The 20,131-nt window shown below is 43.7% G+C and overlaps 1 protein-coding gene across 1 annotated transcript in view; it reads right to left on the reverse strand.

Moving 5' to 3' along the window:
• PEX14 (peroxisomal biogenesis factor 14) overlaps positions 1 to 20,131 on the reverse strand; it is a 72,537-nt gene that overhangs the window by 47,249 nt on the left and 5,157 nt on the right. The window lies entirely within an intron of this gene.

Here is a 20,131-nt window from a genome sequence, read left to right on the forward strand (position 1 = left end):
ATCCCATCTGTGGAAGAAGATGGTAAAGGCACTTCAGACTGAAATAACTCAAATATACATGAAAAATCAGCAAGCTATCCTTCCTTCAATTTCTCTTCTCAAGAATCCCATTGCAGAGAGCCCTGGGAAATTCACTTAGTAGCTCCATAGGAAATACAGCTTAGAAAAAGGGTGCTTTCCCTCCTGAGACAAAAGCCCAAATTCCTGGGGGTGAAGTCAGTGGGCTGTGCTGGAATTACTGCCTGGAAGATCTAAAAGTGAGAATACAAAAGGAGATACAGGAGGAAACTACTTGGATCACCAGAACCTAGCAAACAAAAGGTTTCATGCAGGAAACACGAAAGAAGCTAGAAATGGTGACAGGTGCCCAATAAATCATGCAAACCACAGCAGTTGGGAAGTAATATCAAAAGGAGAAAGGCTTAGAATACTGGAGGACCTTAATGTAAATTTAATATTGTACTTAGAGCTCTTTGGGACAAGAATCATCTTTTTACCCTGTGTTTGCAGAGTGCCTGGTGCTGGTCTGCAACTGGCCTGCTAGTCACTTATTGTAGCACAAATAATAAAGGCTGAGCAGACCATGCACTTTGTTCCTGCTGTTAATTGCCCCATTAAGGGAAAAAGTAAGTAAGGGACAAGAAATCTGATTGGCCAGAGCTGCCTATCTATAGGGATTACAAATGTAATAATTTTATAGATTCAAAAGCAGCTGCGTCCCTTGTCTTTGTCCAGTTCTCAACAGAAAAAAGCACACATCACAAAATTTCTCCTTCAAAAGCAAGCACTTGCATGAGCAATTCCAAAAGCAACTGAGCTTCCCTGTCACCTCTGGAGGATGCTTCCTCTAGAACAGGAGCAAAACACAAAATAAGGGCTAACATGGGGAACGTTTCTACCAGAGCTGCCCAAGCCATTAATATTCTACAAAGAACGAGTTTGCTTTCCCAGGGGGTCAATTTGGCATTTTGCACGGATGTGTTACATTCACTGTTTAAAGAAACAAAGCATATAGGTGGCAGGAAAAAATCAGGATGCTGCTCCAATGCAGCAACCTGCATGCACAAAAAATCACGCATACTGATCAGCAACTTCTCTCTCTTGAAACGCTCCAGTAAGACTCCCCCTATCCTAAACTAAATTAAAATGTCTAAGAGAATTAGTTCTAATTACACTTAAGTCAGGGTGCTCCTGCCTACTTTTGACATGGAAATTTGGGTTCAAACCAGGGAGATCTACAAAATCAGAGGTTCAAAATTGCAGTTCTACTGGTTTTTGTTTTCCTTAAACCTTGGCACAGCCAGCACATGTCAGGGACTATCATAATTATACGCCTTATGTGCTGAAAAATTAATAAACAATTACTCACTTCAGGAAAAAAAAAGAAAACAGCTTTTTCCTTGATGAATGCTGCAGAGAACATCAGCAAGCTCTCTGAAATCTGGGTCCACACCACAACAAGGGATCAGCAGCAAGGTAAGGATGGCCACTGCTGCTCCATAGAGAGCTGGACCCTGCAGCAGTGCTGGCACTGAGCTCAGGGCCGTGCTGATCCACAGCAGCGTTCTGGCTTTGTAACAGAAGAAAGAAGATTCAGCCTTCACAGCTGCTTTGGCTCAAGTAAAGGCTGTTCGATCAATTGCTGTTAAGCCTACAAAGTCCAAAAGTGTGAGGAAATGTTTGAAATACACGATTTTAACCCTGTCAGACCAGCAAGGGCTTGCACACTGCTGGAAGCTGAGGGTGATGCTGCTGCAGCTTCCCTGTGGTAGGAATTCATGCTCACCTTCCAGGAAATTATGAGACTGGTAAAAAAAATACATGACTTCTTGGACAAATAGGTGAGACAGCAAGTGTGTGGGACTCTGGTCAGTTCTTACTGAAATTTATTTGCAGTCCAAATCTTGACTAAAATCTGCATTCAATTAGTTAAGGAATTCTATACGATCCTCCTTTACAGTCCAGAGGGAACTCAGGTGCACTTGTACTGTAAAGCTTCAAATTTTCCCTAACATATTAAATAATATAATTTCCACATCACCCTTTTTAAGCAGACCCATGCTACTGAGTCCTCACCCCACCTTAAATCAATGGTAACCCAATTCAAATGCCTTACAGCTCTGCCTGAGAACTAGTGGAGAGATCAACGCTTTTTATCTTGAGGCTTATGGAGCTCTACTTGGCTGACTAACACACCAGCAGCCCATTAGACATGCCACAGAAGGCTCGCTGTTTCTCCTTCCACCCCTCAGATTTGAGAAAGCAGCATATAAACTTCACCCCTCCACACTGCAGTTCTTTGCCTGCCTGCCTTGTTTCATACTCTAAACATACCAAGATTTATTAACCTTTACAGTAAAAACAAATAAAATGATGATGAAGTAAAAACGCAGTGATGTAAGGGCTGCAGCTAGCACCGTTTATCTGTGGAAATCCAATTAGTGCTCAAGTGGTAGAGATACCTGGAAAAGTGCTCACAATCAAATCAAAAAATGATACAAAAACATTAACCTGATGGCTAAAAACTCCACATTTAAACATTTAAAGTAATAAAGGCGCTTTTATTGAGTATTTTCTATATTTCATTAGGTTCCAAATTGACGAGGAGCCCGAGAGATGCATTTCCTGGGCTTTTGGATCCTTAGACCAAATGCTTGACTTTGTTGTTGTTGTTGTAAAACGAACAGGGAACGCGTGCTTCTTGCTAGAATGGCAAGCTTCCTTCTGCAGCAGCAGCCACAGCAACTATTGCAGGGGCAGGAAATGCTGGGGAGCCCATGAAGATATTCTTAGATATCACATATTCATTCTGTACTCGCTGTGATGGGAGCAGAAATACTGTTTGAATTACTCTTCCATTAAAGGGAATCAGGATTTACCTCCATTGCTGTGTTGTACCAAAAATTCCTCTCTCAAAGCCATTATATCGTAGCCCTTTGCTGGAAAACTGACCGCACTCACAAGATGGTTGGCAGACAAACAAGCAGCTCCTGCCACCTCGGTGGGCTCAAAAGACAAGAGAAGGGATGAATAAAGAGTGAGGTGAGCCAAGTCCCTCACAGTAGTGCCCTCATCCTTGGTCTTCTTTACCAGGCTCAACAAAAAGCACACAATGCAGTGCCCATGCTCCACTCAAGGCTTTGTCTTTCTGTATAATGTGACCCTGCTGCTGGTTGTCAGCATTAAATTCACTTCATTTTTTTAAGAAGAGGAATCAGAAGAGGCTAACAGTCAATGAGCAGGAGACCGACCTTCTGAGTAACAATTTTCTTCATCTCACTAAAACCACAGAGCATGAGATAACACTTGATAAGTTTGGGAGCATCTCACAGAACCTTATCATTGGTTTGCTTACAGCAAAATGCCAAACTTGCTTCCGGTATCAATCTATGTATGCTGCTCTTAAGCTTTACACAGAGGAGCTGAGTATACACATTCAGAGCAGCCTGCATTAAATGCAAAATATAATGCACTGAAATTCCATTCTGACGTGATTTAATTGAGTTAGAAGAAGCAAATTTCCTCAAACTACACAGAAAGTACAGAAAAATTAAAAGGCCTCATTTCCTGTCTTTCAGCTATTGTAGGACTGCTCTCTCCTATTCACTTCTTCGTATTTCGCCCATTTATTTTTAAAAGTCCTGCAGTCTTTACTACCTCTTAAGGGAGATTTCCTGACAGATCACTGAAAGGATTTTAATCTAACGCTAAACTTTAAGATCCTTTTCCTTAATATGAACCCACTACTTAGAAATAAAATTAAGCCTTAAGGGTATGGTGTGAAGAGTGCTCAGACTGCAAGGACTGGGTACCAGCAAAACAGTTATTTTCTGTCTCCATTGTTTCACTGGGCTGCTAGTCACACTCACTCCAGAACTGCCTGGCCCTATGTGTGGTGTTCTCTTTCTGCAGCAAATATTCATGAATTGGCTTTCAGATGCCCCCGAGTACCACCTGTCTTCAGGGAGCAATTTCTACGTTTCTAACTTTTGCATTTGGTAAGTAGCAAATTAGAAAGAGGAAGGTGGTAGCTGGGATCTGCATGCTGAAATGTAAAATGCTTTAGAAAGAAAAAAGAAGGAAAAAAAAACGCCATACCAAACAGGTTAAACATAGCAACATTTAGATTCCCCTCCGCTCCTTCCCTCGTGATCAACAGGGATGAGCACTGGGTAAGAATCTGTGGTGAGAGATCTTCTGCTCCTGTCTGGAGTAGAAAGAGTCCTGTTTTATTATTCTGCATTTGCATGTGGCAGCAAATGTGTAAATGTTTTAATAATACAAAAAATCCCAACAGAGTGGAGGAGGAGGATATGAAATAAAGGAATACAAGGACATTTACTTCCTTGAGAGCGAGACAGAAAGGAAAAGAGAGAAAGAAGATGACACGATAAGGGACAAAGCAAGCTTTCTGGGGTATATCTGGAAAAAAATAGAACAGAAATCATTAGGAAGTCCATAGTGCATCCACAGTGATACAGTGCGGATCAATTCATTTAACACTGCCCTGTACATTTACAGAAAAGTACTTTTGATATAATAAAGGCTCATAAACACACAGAAATTGGGTTAGATCTGTTTCGAATTCCTGCCAAACAATGGTTCAGAAAAATGAAGCTCTATTTTAATTAGCTCGACTCAAGAGTGATTTGATAACAGCAGATGCTGTCTGGATGCTTTCAGCTTGATGGGCTCCACATACATGAACTTAAGAGTGGCTTTGATGCAATTAGATCTCACTCTCTCCTTTAACATGCGTTAGGCTCTGGAACCAATGGCTTGGGTGTATTTAACATCTTGAACTAGAAGGATACTGACAGCCTTCCTCATTCTTCAGATGTGTGGAGCCAAAGTAAAGATGACTTACCTGGGGCTGATCTATGGTGCTTCAACAACTTGAAGGCAGAAACAAAAGGGCACCAATATATTATCCGCAGCATTATACTAAGGCCTCAGCATTAGATCTTTTTCTACTACAAACCACATTTCTTGGCTGGTAATTGTTATAGTCTTGGTTAGTCCAGTAAAACAAAACAAAACAACAACGCCAACCACAGCTATCAACTGCTGTTTCAATTTATGTCATTTTCTGTAAAAATCAGAAGGACTCAATAACTCCACACGTTTTTTCAATAATCCCACACTCTTTTCTTCCTAGAAGACACCCCATACCACCACACTGTCCAGTTACAGCAGGTCCCACCCAGCCACAGCACAGTTCTCCCATCCACTGCCTACCATTTTCTTTTGGAGACGATTTCCTCCACTCCTGGAAACATCTGACACATCATAGAACCCTTTGCCTTTCTGAAGTGATCTCACTACCTCCCTCTGTAGCCATAAAGTACAGACATTTGCTAAAGGACACATGCAACATAGGAGCTGCTTCAGTGCGTCGGGGACAAGGCTAATAGGAGGTCTTGATTTGTTAATTATCTGACAGTTTGTCACAGCTGGGCTGTAAGGAGTGGGTGGGGGAAAACCTTACTGCTTGGCTCTATCTTCCTCTAAATGCTGAATTAGGCTGTCAAAACCTTCATCCCACCACAAGAGACTGCGAAAGGAAGAGCCAGGCTATCCTTCCTCCTTCTCTCAGCAGGATATGTGTTTTCAGTTGTCCTACACTCCCACCACGTTTCCAGAAACGAATATGGCATATATAAGTGACCTTCACACCACCACACCGTGCCCAGTTATGTCAAGGGGCATTAGCAGACCTAAGCATGATAGATCAGAGAGGAAATCCCAGTGCCATGGGAGCAAGCAAGAGGCGTTTATCCTGCAAGGAGCCCTAAAGTTGCTACCTGCTTGAATCAGCAATTTCACAGCAAGGTTTTGGAAAGCAGAAGGCTTGGCTCCTGTGAGAACTGACAATGAGATAGATACACAGTTACAGAGATAATGGGGTGGGGTAGTGGCAAGATTCCCTTTCTTCTTACATTTCTGCCCCATGTAATCCCCTAAATAGGGGCAAAAGTTCAGGCTGTGAAATGGGATAATGTGTGGAATACCCCCATGGAGACAAAGCTGGAGAAGCAGAAAGCAGGTTGTGATATAGCAGTATTTACTAGAAATGCTTACGCCTCTTAAATCCAGTTAAATGTGGCCGTTAAGCCGTGAGAGCCTAGGGAGATCCCCACCCACTCCTCCGTTTTCCCTGCAGGCCACGTCCAGAGCATCCCATCACTCAAGTCCTCTCCTCAGCAGGCCCTGGATTATGAAAAATCCCCTGCAGGAGCTTCCCACGTGTGCAGAACACACCCCATTCCTACCACCATCGATGCATCTCTGAGACGTGGGAGGCTCACAATGTATTCCAGGCACACCGGGTGCTGCCTGCTTGCAATGGGAAAATCAAAGGCATTCAGCTCTGGCTTTGTGCAGGTGGTCAGAAGCTATAAGGTCCCATCAGCTGACCGTAAACATTCCCCTGTTCTACTGCAACATACATAAAAGAAAAGAAAGGTGTCCCAAGTAGACATTTGTTTTACAGTTACAACAGCCAGGGAGCACATACACAAGTCAGTACACAAGTCAAACTCTCACATTTTCTGCTGCAGAACATCTTCTTTACCATGACAAAGCTGGTGCTTTTCTTGTTCTGTGCTGGCATTCCATTTTTTAGCGTGATCCATCCACCAGCATACAGCAAGTCAGCTGTAAGGGTAGAACAAGAGCTATAGTCTCCTACACTCATTATTTACTCCTGAGCACTAAAACAAATGATACTTTCCTGCACAGACAGTCCTGCCTTCCCCAGATGGGGACTGCTGAGAACTCCACTGGGGACAAAACAACTGTCTTTATCTTTCATCAGGTAAAGTTAATAGACCCATTTCAGGGAACATTTGCAGATCTCATCCCTTGAAAGTAACATTTGCTAAAGCAGTGCTTCTCAAACTTTAGGCAGGCTTGACTCCTTTTGCACTCATCTATCCTGGTGGCTCATCCCACGTCCCTCAGGCTGAAATGGCAGCAAGTTCCTTCAGGAAAAGGAGAGTTACTGGAATAAATGCTAACTCTTCAAACTAGGAGAAACAGAAAACTCCTGATAGCAATTAAGAGTTGAAAGCTGTTTACTGGCTTGGTGACTAACTTGGTGACTTCCTTTGAAGCCTTCTGCATCCCTGTGGGGGTCATAACCTAACTTTGAGAAACACTACTTTAAGGAACTTAACTATAAAGAGGAGCAGGTGATGACATAGCACTGTTCCCCACCCCGCATCTGCATAAGAGTTTAGAAGCAATTTCCCAGCTGGTCCTGGTGGCTTCAGCCCCTTTGCCTTTAAAAGCTCTGCCCTACAGTGATACAGACTCATGGGTGATGAGATGATGTCCAAGATAAAGACCCAGTAGCATCATTGATAATGTAACCAATGCAGCAGTCAGCATTAATTACTGCAAACCACTACAGGCAAGGCCTGTGTCTCTTAAAACATCTGTCTCTCACTCTTCTGGTCTTTAATAAAATCACCCTCTTAGCCATAGGGTGTAACTGGAATTGTATGTACGCATGCGCATGCAAAAACATAAATGCATAAGGAGAGATTCAGGTCCTCATTAGAAAATGGCATAAATAAGAATTCACCAAGGAATTCTGCCAGACTCTGATTTCCAGATCTGGTTTTGCTGCATTCTTGCCCACCGCCTGCAGAGTTCTGGGTGCCTCCCTACCCTTCTCCAGCTGTACTGTTCTCTTCAAATTCAGACTTCTTGCACCTATAATTACTAGGTACCCTGTGCCAGGCTCCTTTAATTAACCAACCCAACTCTTCTCCCTTTGGGATCAGACTAAGCTCTTTTTTATTAGTTCCATCATTTCAGTATCTAGGCCTGAGCAGGATAACTTACATCACTTTGTGAGTGGGACTGTGGTTACCAGTGACCTCCAAAGCACCTGTCCTCTTCCCAGCAGAAAAGGCAAAGAAAGCCAGGCCGTGAGCCACGGGACATGGCACGAGGGGTTCCTGCAACACCTTTCAAACCTAATTACATCTGCAAAAATTACACAGCTCTAAAATCTAAGGAGAACACCTGGCATGGGGGGTCCCTGGCAGGCCAGCTAGGTACTACTACAGCCCTGAAGGTGCTTCAGTCCAGAGGAGAGCAGGGGCAAGAACAGAACAAATCCCTTGGTTGTTATTACACTGGAACCAACCTTATGGTTTTCAGGGCTCCAAGAATGAGATGAGCATTCCTGGAGAGCACTACTTCCCCAAGCCTCCCTCTCCCCAGCTGACACTGTTGCACCAGCAGCTGGGATGCAGTCTGAATTACAGGTCCGTGCAAAGCCCTAGAGACGAGGATCCCCACCTTGCTCTTTGTATTCAGCACTCCACCTTCCTGTCTCCCAAGAGAACAGGTAGATCAGAGCCCAGATAATGTCCAAACAGTTCTTCCTACCTGCCCTGCATGGTAGACAGCCCTGCGCCCTCCTGCCAGCAGTTTCTATAGCATTTGGTGGGATTTTACCTCCAGCCAAGATATTCTTTGAAGCTATTTCACCCCATTCGTAGTCAAACTGCAGCATACATGCAAGAGAGAAATGTCAAAATGCACACTGGCCTTTTCTGGACCATGGGATGTTCTGCGTGTGTGTGTTCCTGCATGCGGAGGTAGGAGAATGAGAGGTAAAAAGCAGAAGAGCTGCTGAATGCCCTGGATTTCTCAGGCCAGGCGGTCACTCCGCTTGCACAGCTCGACTTCCCCAGAGAGTTTCTCAAGGAGAAACCAGCCATCGATCTTGGGACACACAACTTCCAGGACCGTTCCTTATCTCAGAACAGCTTCTGCCACGAATTCCTGCATGCGCTTTAATGTTTAAATTATTAAATGCATTAATGTATTTACATTATTCAAGTCTTATGTGCATTTTTCTAAGATAATTTATGTATAAGAGTTTGAATGTCCATGACTGTTAATGTCTACAACCCTTCCTGTTCATTATTGATTCTGGAAGGAAAAAAAAAGAAAGGCAGTGTTTTAATGCCTTATTTTTAATGTATTAAGAGTCTGAATAAGTGCATTCTCTTTTTTCTTTTGTAATTTCATAATTTAAGTAGTGCATTTATTAAACTGACACAGTATGAATTGTGGTGAAGTCTGGCACAGGTCCATGCTGCCAACGCAGCCCAACAGACCATCACGCTGCTCTGCAAATCAAGTACAAGCTGAGCCTGTACGCCAGCTTCTGCTCCCTACCTGAAATCAGAAGGGACGGACGGTACAAAGAAGTCTTTGCAAAATACATTTGCTTTGCTATTTACATGGGTTTTCTCTCTAATTTCCATTTTCAATCGGTGAAAGTTTCCATATGGTATTGATGAACTGTTCTCATGCAAACCTGTTTTGTCAATGAGCTCTTGCAGTACCTTTTAAGTCCAACAGCCCTGAAGGTCTTCAAAAATCTACAGCGACTGTAATTTTGTCATTTCTACACCACAACAGTGCACGCCGTAATTTTTTTTCCCTTAAAATTAAAAATGTGCCCCTACTTTTATGTTCACAGGCAGATTTCACACAGGAATCAGGTCAGCTCTGCTGATGAACAGCAGAAGTCTCTGAAGCAGAATGTAACCAGCAGCTGGCCACCCGCAGCCACTTCGGGACAAAAATGCTGTAGCAGGCAAGAGAAACTGGGGAAAAAAAGTCAGCTAACACACAATGGAACTGCCTGCACTCACTCCACCCACACATAAGCGGAGCTGCATGGACATGCACTTTACATATAAATTATGCCTGAATGCTGTAGATGTTTATAGCCAAAAATACTACTTCCAAAGTCCAGCTTTTACTGCCAGACAAACCCACCGGCAGCACAGCCTGCACGGAGCAACAGTGACACCCTTCGGCTCTCCGCCGACCCCGGCGCCCTCCGGCACGGCAGCCCCCGCTCCAGCACCTATCAGAGCAACCCATCAAGAAGCCGAGCTGCAGAGAGATAAAACTTGCTGTACGTAGGCACTGTATGTAATTACGAGTGTGTGCATAAGTTTCACAGTACGTTCTGCATAATTACAGCCCTGCCTGGCACAGCTGCCAGTGCGAGCATGAACACACACGCACACACGTAATGTATGCACAATACTGTGCATATGGACTTGGGAAAAGGCAGAGAACAGCGAAAGTTGCTGGCTGTTGTTTTAAGAGCTGACTCTGCCATTTCTAAGGTTAAGTTTGTGTTTTTTTGCTACTCATTACCATTCTTTAACTGTTACAATTTATATCAGCATATAATGTTAAATAATTACAGGGAGCGGAGCTCACTCTAGCGAGGATATAAACGCGCTGTGGGATTCTACAGATTTAAACAAATAACACTCACAGCAGGGGGTGAGCAGATGAATTAGCATTAATATCCTGCCTGGGAGATCCCAGTGCAGCGCTATGGCTTAAATACAGATCTTTTCTGTAACAGTCAATATGACAGCTACTAGCAATACGGCCCGGCATGCTCACTAGTCAATACAGCAGCTGCAGCTGAAGGAATGCCCTTGCAATAATCCATACGGCAGCCAGTTAAAATAAATAACTTCCCTTTAACAGTCTATATAGCAGCCAACTGCATTAAAACCTTCCCTTTTAAGGTCTATACAACAGTCAACTAAATGGAAAAACTGGCATCCTTCTTGGCAGCTTCAGAGGGAAGTCAGGCATCCAAGCGGGCAGGACTGCGCTCTCCTCATCTCCTCGTGCCACGCCGGGCGTCCCACGTAGCTGACTTTCCCAAGTGTTACCTTCTTTTTGAAAAACAAAGACCAAAACCTGTTTCTTTGAGATGTGAATAACAAACGAGGCAGACCACAGCTGGCCACGAGCACTCAGTGCATCGACCCAGTTTTCCTCAGAGCAACGGCAACAAGGCTTCTCCTAGCACTGCCACTGCGACAGAACCGCCCCATCCCCACTGCAAGCAGAACCCAAACTTGAATTCTCTGCCTTCCATCAGCCACTGGCGGTGGTTTTTATTCCCTAATCAGAAGCAACAGGCTGTGGTGGGCCAGGAGCCGTGCACTGTGCCACAGGACTCCATGCTGCAATAACAATGGCAGAAGATGGTCATATAAATCATGACAAGGAATGGCTGTAAAACATTCAAACCTGACAACTGAACTGCAGGAAAATCCACGACCACAGTGAATTCTGGCATGAGGCAGAACAGAGCTCCTGTATCTGGATGAAAACATACTGGTTTTATACCAGGGTCACATCCTGCTCTCGTGCACACAGACTCATACTGGTATCACTCTGTTGTTCTGTGATGGAGTGCCCACAGATGTTCACTGTGAGTTGACTGACTTCCAGAACAAACCTGTAGAATTCCAGCAAAGTACAACAGCACTTCTTGGGTTAAATTATAAAGTACTCCACCAAACAAACACACAGCACTTAATATTGGGCTTATAATTTACAAATTGTTGTAAAAGCAGTGATAAATCACTAGAAAATAAAATATGTACATATTTTCACATTTTCCATACTATCAAGAGATTTTATTGATAGGAAGTTCTGCCACTAAAATACTACATTTGCTGGTTTCCTATGAGAGAATGGGGATAGACAACAATTTTGTTAGAAGTTGGAACAACAAACAGGAATGGCATTTATTCTCTAAAACTCCACAAATTAAAAACATCTGTCTGCTTTCCTTTTGAGGAACCTGTCCCTTTGGGTATATATTTAAAAAACAACAACAAAAAAGAGGGATCTACAGACCCACCAGATGTTTGGCACCTGGACCCTTTGCAAGGAATTGATCAAGAAGATGAATATTTTTTTCAGGTAACAGGAAAAAAAATAAAAGGTTCTCTACAATCTTTCCCATTGTCAATGCCTGATGTTATTTTATCTCAGACTTAAAGGGAAAAGTGGAGCTACAAACACATTCCAGCTTACAGCCTCCCAAATCAAGAATAAATACACGCCACCCCTACTCAAGAAGTCATGGTTTGAAGCTTTGAACATCTTTTGCAAAACGACAGTTATTAAAAACAACAAACATGCACAACACTGAGTCATCTGGTTTCCAACTTCTGAGTCAAAAGGGGCTGATTCCACACAAAGTGAAACCTGGCTCTCTGACTACTTGCATGGTTAACGATTTGTATCTCTGCACCACAGCTTCAGAACAGGATGTGGAAAAAAGAATGAAAAGGAGATGGGAGAAAGGGGAGGGGAGGGGAAGAGCAAGAACACTTCTTTACTGGTCCCAGTGTCATTGCAAATAAAGACCATGTCAAGATTTAAACCATAATAATGGAAAGGCTATAAAGGTCTCTGCGATAATGTTTCCTCTGATATTCCCTTTCATAAATGCTCTCTTTATGTTGCGTGCTTTGCAATAATACATGTAATGTTTGTGAACTGGCCCCACTGGGGAAGCTGCATCATATGAAGCTTCACAGAACACTACATTAGAAGCAAGATAATTAATTTCCCTGTTCCCCAACCTTTGTCAGCTGCACCTATCTTCTTGAACAGAACGCAGCCAACATGAGGAGACAAGTCATCTAAAGCAGCCTCCGCATCTGTTAGCTGGAAACAGATCTGGATGTACCAGCACACGGACATGCAGTACAGAGCTACCTCTTCCAGTGCAATCCCTTTCTGGGTTGGGCTAAAAGCCTCTTCCCAGACCTGACGTGTACAAACAAGAGCCCTGAACCTCTTCACAGCTATGCCAATCGGATCAATAGCATTCTGAGCTTCCTCTTGGCAATGGAGGAGAGGAACACGAGCGCCAAGAGCATCTGAATAACAGATCCCTGCCAGTGTAGTGCTGTGAGCCTCCGTGTGGCAGTGCATAAACACACACACAGAGCAGTGGCTGCAACACTGCTCTCATTTTGCACATGCAGACCAAGACGCCATGGCTCTACATGGGGCTCTCTTTGCCTTGCAAGAAGGAGGGACCACCAGCAGCCCCAGGCCTCTGCAAGCCTGGCAGTAGAGAGAAGACAGCCTCCTCTGTAAGAATTTAGGATCAGAATGGAATCCCATGAGGCCTTAACAGTGAATGTCCCAACTGACCTGATACCACTTCTCTGAGACACACTGGGTGCCCGGGTAGCTGACCACTGGAGTGAGAACTAAATCCATCTTTACAAGATCGTGGCAACCTGATGTTGAGAAAAGGGTTGTCAAAAATATGGTGTCAAGGGGAAGAGGGGGGCTCATCTCAGTCTCAACTATAATTCTCAATCATTGCACAGAAAGTATTTATATCCTGTTGGCAGCGTGTGTAACCAATGCGACTCTTCGTGTCAGAGCTGTCAATTACAGCTCTGACTTATGAGGAAAGATTAAATGAGCTAAATATGTAGAGCTTGGCTAAGAGATCAGGATGGGGGTGGGGAAAGGAGAAATGATGTGATAACTGTCTGCAAACATCTGAAGGGTGCAGATGCTTAAGGAGGAAAGGAATCACTTGGGGTGGCACACACAACAAACAGGAGAAGCAAGCTGGAAGGAAGGCAGAAAATTCTCACTGTACAGCAGGAAAGCTTCACTGGAGCTCAGCTGTCTATATGCTCAGCTGTGGAATTGTATCCCAATGAATAAACATCACTCAGGCCATTCAGAACACCTGGCAAAGCACTCAGAGCTGATAGCAGAGGACAATCCTGCCCTGACCAAAAGGTGTAAAACAATGTAAAAAAAAGTAGAGCATGCTGTGAGTGTGGCTGATGATATGAAGTTATCACTCTTGCATCTCTCCAGCTGTAAAATCCTTTTACTAAAGAGCTGTGCAGATCTGCATTGCTACTTGTCCAGAAATGCAACTGTCAAAATAGCCGTGGTGTGCTCTGGGATCACAGCAGGAAAGACGTGGTTGGGACAATCAGGGAGAAGAACTACACACACACAACAAATAAACAAAAGTATTCAGATGTTTGGAAGATTTTTAATTGAAGCGCCCTGCAGATAAATGTAGGAAAAGCCCCTAAGAAGTTGCTTGGGAGCTCGCAGTCTAAGAATTGTACCAACTCCCTCCTTTTGCAAATCTCTCTTCTGAAGGAGTTGGCATCAGAAGTATCTGAGGGATGGATTCCTGCGCATCAAAGCCGGGGAAAGTTCTTTCAAGTTCTTGAATAATTCATTCTGCCTTTTGTGCCTCAGCTGCCATGTTCTACCGTGATGAAGACGCAGTGTATCCTGTGCTCTGAGGCAATACACAGACGCTGTAGATATTGCAAATTTTTCTTACGGCGTGATCTCTTAGGTAAAAGTAGAAGGAAGCCAAGAAATTAAGAAAGTTATCACGTGTAAGCAGTTATAATCTCATGAGAGTCACTAGCTGTCACAAGACTAACTCTTTTTGATTGCACTAACAATGACATAGCATCTGGATAAGGGCAAAAGGAGTCCAACTGCTCAGTGGTATTAGAGCAGAGGAATTAAGAATCTCTGGCAACACTCTCCAGGTTAGGAATTTAATAACACGGAGTCAAGAGGCACTCTGAAGAACCAGTCTCCTACATAAAGTTATTTCAAGAAGCTAAAAAGGCAGACACTCCCCAGAAGTTCTTAAGCTGGTCTCTCCTCTCCCTAAGCAGAAAAAATTGCAGGCAATTGCTGCCCTCTACAAGTTGCTCTGCACATAGCACGTTATCCACACACGTGGAGCTGAGATGGCATTATTATCACACCTTGATCCCACAGCTCATCATCACCAAAGCACACACGGTGCAAGCAGCTCCTTGCTGTGTGCCACCACCTCTCTGAAATTCACAGCTCCCCTTTCCAGCAGCTGGGGCACAAAGCACTCCCTGTGTAAGCAGGCAGAGCTGGGCTGCCAACCTGCACGGAGCCACCAGCTGGCAGCAAAGCAGAGCGTGGCCTATAAAACGCTGCTCATAGGTGTAGCACGTTTAGATCTCCAAAACATCAGGTGAGCATAAACAGAGGAATGAAATTCATTTTTCTCAAGGATAAACATCAAGCAATGTTAAATATTTCCTAAGTGGGTGCCAGCATTTTTGGAGTATTACAACTATTTTAAAAACATCTTCAAAGTTTCCTCAGCAGTAATATTGGTTTGTCTGAAAAGGAGACGAGAACTGCTTTCAGAGCTCTCTTCTGCACAAGTGCAAAGACCATAAGCTGCTAACTTAGCACACTGCTAGTGGTGAAAGTGAGTGTGCCTGCCTAGTTGTGCTGTCTCACCCACTGGCTCTAACTGGTCTCTTAAGCAGGGAGCTGTTAGGGACAGGCAAAGGCATCATCTCATTTTGTACAGTTTGATAAGGTCTAATCCTGCTTTGGCCTATCATACTGCAAGCACCTACCTTTCACATGGTGGCATGTAATTAATGCTACAGTAGAAATTATATCCCAAATTCTTACATTTCATCCTCTTTTAAAATTGGGATTCAAAAGAACTCCATGGAAACTTTCCCACTGACCTCAGACAGGCAATTTAACTGGATGTGACAGTGCTCCTTCAATGATGCTCTGTACGTAAATTTGCGTCTGCGTGTTTTGCACATAAAATGTGTTTGTCTAAATCAACAGAGACAAAGGAATCGACATTTTAAGGGAGGACATTTTGCACGAGCAACAGAAGAAGTTAACAAAGCCCCAGCTGTAAAAGACAAAAAAGGCAAAAACAACCTCAAACTTATCAAACGGTCAAAGTGCAGGAGGTCTGCTTGGTCAATGCAAGAATTCTCTTTGCAGCAAACCAAAGTACTGCGTAAGGAAGTTGTGCACCTCCAGCTCAGTGCTCCTGGCCCTGTAAAGCTGCCATCTGCACAGCAGTCGCCCTGCAGAGTCTGACGGAATTATTGTCCAACACCGGGAATCCACAGCAACGCATTCAGGAGCTCCCCAAACAAACGGAAGCATTATCACACCATTAGGGTTACTGCCTGTGCAGGAGGTCACCGGGCTGATAGTCTCTCTCTCCCTCCTGCTGACAGTGCTAAATTACCCTGACTAATGTTTCGCTGGGGGCTATAAGTTAGTTGCCTACTGACTCCGGCTGTCTGGAAATCCCCTCCGGACAGATTTACTTTTAGAGAATTATTCAGTGTAGGCCACCACTCTGAACAAACCCACTGTGGCAAACAGAATTTGTACAGCAAACAGGTATAAATCTTGTGTTAAACAATAAAGGGTGGGAAAAAGGAAAGCAGAAGTGTGCGATGCATTGTCCCTCCTGAACACTCCCATCCCTCAGAGCATCCCTGAAAACAAAAATCCTTCCGAAAGAAATCTACAAATCTAGAACTGGGATCTTTAAACTTGAAAATACAGCATGAGGATCACACAGAATCCCTGCTGCAAGAGTGTGTTCCAGAAACCTCTGGGTAAGTTTCTCATTGAAAAAACCTTTCATGCCTTTATTTGAAAGAAAGAAAAAAAATCACCACAACTTCAAGCAGAAGAGAATCTTTAAAAAGAAACCCCTTACCTTCTTACAGGGTTTGATAGAGCTGTAAGACAGCATCTATTACTTTATAAGATAAAGATTTGCAATGTGTCCAATGACTTGCTCATCAAAAATGGATTGGGCATTCTCATTAGCACCAATGAGCTCTTCCACATCTTGCAGCACAATTCTGCAACCTTTCCTCATCCCCCCATTTGGTGCACATGGTTAAAGACAACAAGTTCTACACTAATTGCCATAGAAGCAGCAGTACTTCTCATTACCTTGTACTTTCGACAGCCTGTAAAAAAAAGGAATAAAATGTCCACATTTCAGTGCTAACTGCTACCACCTGCAGTAAGAAATAGAAAGGAACAGCACATGCTAACAGTAAAAGAAGAAAATTTAAATGATTCTGCAAAAGAGAATGCTCTTCACACCACAACCCTAACTCAGTAACAAACCAAACCAGTGATTTACAATCACCAGGAATATTTTGTATTTACAACTAGTACTTCTTACAGCATCGGAAAGAAGAATGAGCCTAGTTCACGGTAGGAAAAAGTAAAAACTAAGATTAGGCAGCATGTGGGAAGACCTCACTTACAAGCTCTGTTCCCTTCGGTTTTCCTTACAACCTCACAAGCATTGCCTGCATAGCTACCGTTCAGACTGACGTAGACTGAGCAAAAAGCAAACGCCAACAGCAAACTTACTCAGCTACTGAAAGCATCTCAAAAGCAGCACAGAATGTTTACAGAGCTGCAAGACTGCTGGGGACAGTCGAAACAAGCTAAAAAGAAGCAGAAAAGACTAAGTTTTTACACTAAAGAGAGAAATGAGATCAGGGGAATGAAGATTCAAGAAAAGGCTATTTTCTAGTGTTCCAATGTCAAAGGAAGTGGTTTTGTCCTATAGAATGATGTATTTTACACATTCCAGGACCTTGCTTTGAGCAGCTGCACCAAGACAACCCTATCCCAATCCCACAATCCCAGAGGATTACCAGAGGTGGCTGCACGCACAAAACCTGGGGGAAGCAGAAGAGATGCAGCAATGTTCACTGAGAAGCTGGACTCAAGGAGAAGCTGATCCTGCACTGACGATGACAAACGTGGCTGTAAACAGCAGCGGAGCGAGATGCTGACACTCTGCTAACACAAGGTTACACTTCCCACTATGGAGCTACATGGCAGATTTTAATGGGCCAAGACCGACAGCTAGGGAAATGAGTGTCCGCTCTCTACTGCAAAAATTATGGCTCTGCCCATCCCCCTCCAACTCATTCTCCACTGTCAGTACTGTAACACAATGACCTCTCATTAGGGGGCATTTTTCAGTTGGGACAGTTTATTGTAAGGACACTGGATAACTCAGGGGATTAATGGCACGGATGTGGAGCCCCTTATCTCCACTTTGGGAGTTCAGAACAGCACGTGCTGTGAGTGAGCAGCGAGAAGAGTCATGCAGTAGCAGTTAGGAGTGTGACATGAGTCTGCAGGGCTCCACTCTGAAGGCCTCAGTAACGTGATAAACCTTGGTGTCAGACAGCATCTGGTTGCGTGATCGTGGAGAATACAGACATCTTCTTGTAAATAACTGGAATCCGTTGCTTTTCCTGAGTTCCCCTCGACAGCTGCAGGCTAACACAGTACATGGAAGACAGTGCCACCAGGCACAGAGCAGAAGGTATTTAGTACTGTGCAGGATGCAGTACTCATTAAAATCACAAATGCAATACAAAACCAGCTTGAGCCCATCATGACATCTGCTGACACAGCACAAGATGCTCCAATTCCATTGCACACCATTAATACACCCAACACAGATCTCAGCCCTCAGAAACACCAGCCCTTTCAGCTACCAGTTAAGTCAATAAAGGCAACAGGGGGGCAGAACAGAATTTGGTCCCGAGATTCTTTTCTCCCTCCTCTAGACTCTCAAAGAGTCTGAAGACATATTCTTCCTCAACTCTTTCACACCAGGTCTGAAGTCAGCAGCAATCTGCCTGAGCTCACGGCTTTCCCACACGGCGCCGTTTGTTGGACTCACGCCACAGTTTGTTCTGTTGTTTCCTCAAACACTGTTCTGACGCGGTGCTGTGTGCCCACAAGGCCGCCTTACGGACCCAGAGCTGCTGCACACGTTAGAAGGCAGCATGCACGATCCTGGCTGCAGAGAAGCCACAGCAGCGCGGTGGAACTCGGGTCATCTGGCTGACAGAACTGCACCACTCCTTTAATAAGGCTTCTACAGATACCCAGCTGGAAACAATAACGGCTCCGAAGAGAACGTGACAGAAGCTGTGAGAGCTTAATATAAAAGACAAATAATGAAAAAATAAGGAGAAAGACTTCACTTTTCAAAGGGCCCTAATTAACTCACATGGAAGACCCAACGTTATGAGACTACAGTTTACTTTGGAGTTCTTTACATTCATAAATATTTGTGCACATGTACAAATACATATCCACACAAAGATACACAGCTGCCATGTGCTTCCTCTGAGCAGTTCTTTAGGTGCATACAGAGTAAGAAATTAATTAAATCAAAGGTATTGGTAGAATCTGCCTTGAGAAGAGAAAGCACTGCTGACCAGCACAAGCTGCGATGATGTGCTGCCAGCTATAGGCTTCATATGGGAAGGAAAAAGGAAAAAACACCAAATCCATCACAAAGCTGGTGTGTTATCTTTGTCAGTAATGACTCTGGGTAATCTCACATACAGATGTCTATGCTATCAGAGATTGCACAGTGTTACAAGGGTAGGGAGATTTTCACTGCAAAGTTTAATAGAATTCTTTAGCAGCCCTCTCATTAGATGTATTTTACTGACCCTTCCCACTTCACAGTCTTTACTCACATCTCTCTCCTATAAAAATTAACTCCTGGGTTCTCCAGATAAGAGTTACAAAATAAAAACATTTTGCCATGACCTGCACTGTGCCGTTACAGAAAGTACTTCAGCCTTCTCACCACAGACAGCCTGTATTCACCACCAGCACCAAAGGAAAGCAACTCAGAGAAACAGAAGATGTGCTCAGGACAATGAGAAGGGCTAAGATTTTTGGCAAAGTTATAGGAGGGCTGAAGAGTAAGAGGGGGAAAAAAAAAAAAGAAGGTTGTAAAAGGAATGGCTGCAGCTTAGGAGACTGATGTCTCACTTCTCAGGCTCCATCACCATAAAAACAAAACAGGGTTCTCTTAGCATTCCTCATATAAAAAATAAATCCCTGAGCTCTTCTCAAACCAAGAGTCCAAGCACTGGACGACAAGCACTACCAGCTGCCAAGCACTTCTAAGCTGAGTGTATCTCAGAGTAAAGACAGCTTGAGTGAGGCACTGAGCAGCAGAAGTCGTTTTATTAGACAGTAACCCAAAGAATATCTGCTCAAATTATGCTGCAGTTTCTTTTTCAGACTCCTTATTAAATAAGCAGTACTCAGGAGCACACACTGCACACCCTTAGTACAAGTGGCCCCTGCACAGTGCTGACTTTGTGCTCGGATAAACTCAGAGGCCTACGTGAGCCATGTCAAACCATGGGAAAGACAGGAGGGCATGGCCACAGACTGCAGAATTCACAGGTCAGCAGCATGGCAACATTAAGCAGTTTATACCTTTCTCACAAAGAACCAACTCTTTAAAAACAAACAAAGAAACAAACAACAAAAAGCATTCAAAATGATATAGCAAAGAGAATAACTCATATTTTGTACTATTAGCAAGAAATTACGTGCTGCTGCTAGAAGAACTTAC

Source organism: Centrocercus urophasianus, unplaced genomic scaffold, assembly GCF_019232065.1.
Source record: "Centrocercus urophasianus isolate 14NV4802_14NV808 unplaced genomic scaffold, USGS_Curo_1.0 seq_36, whole genome shotgun sequence".
NCBI lineage: Eukaryota > Metazoa > Chordata > Aves > Galliformes > Phasianidae > Centrocercus > Centrocercus urophasianus.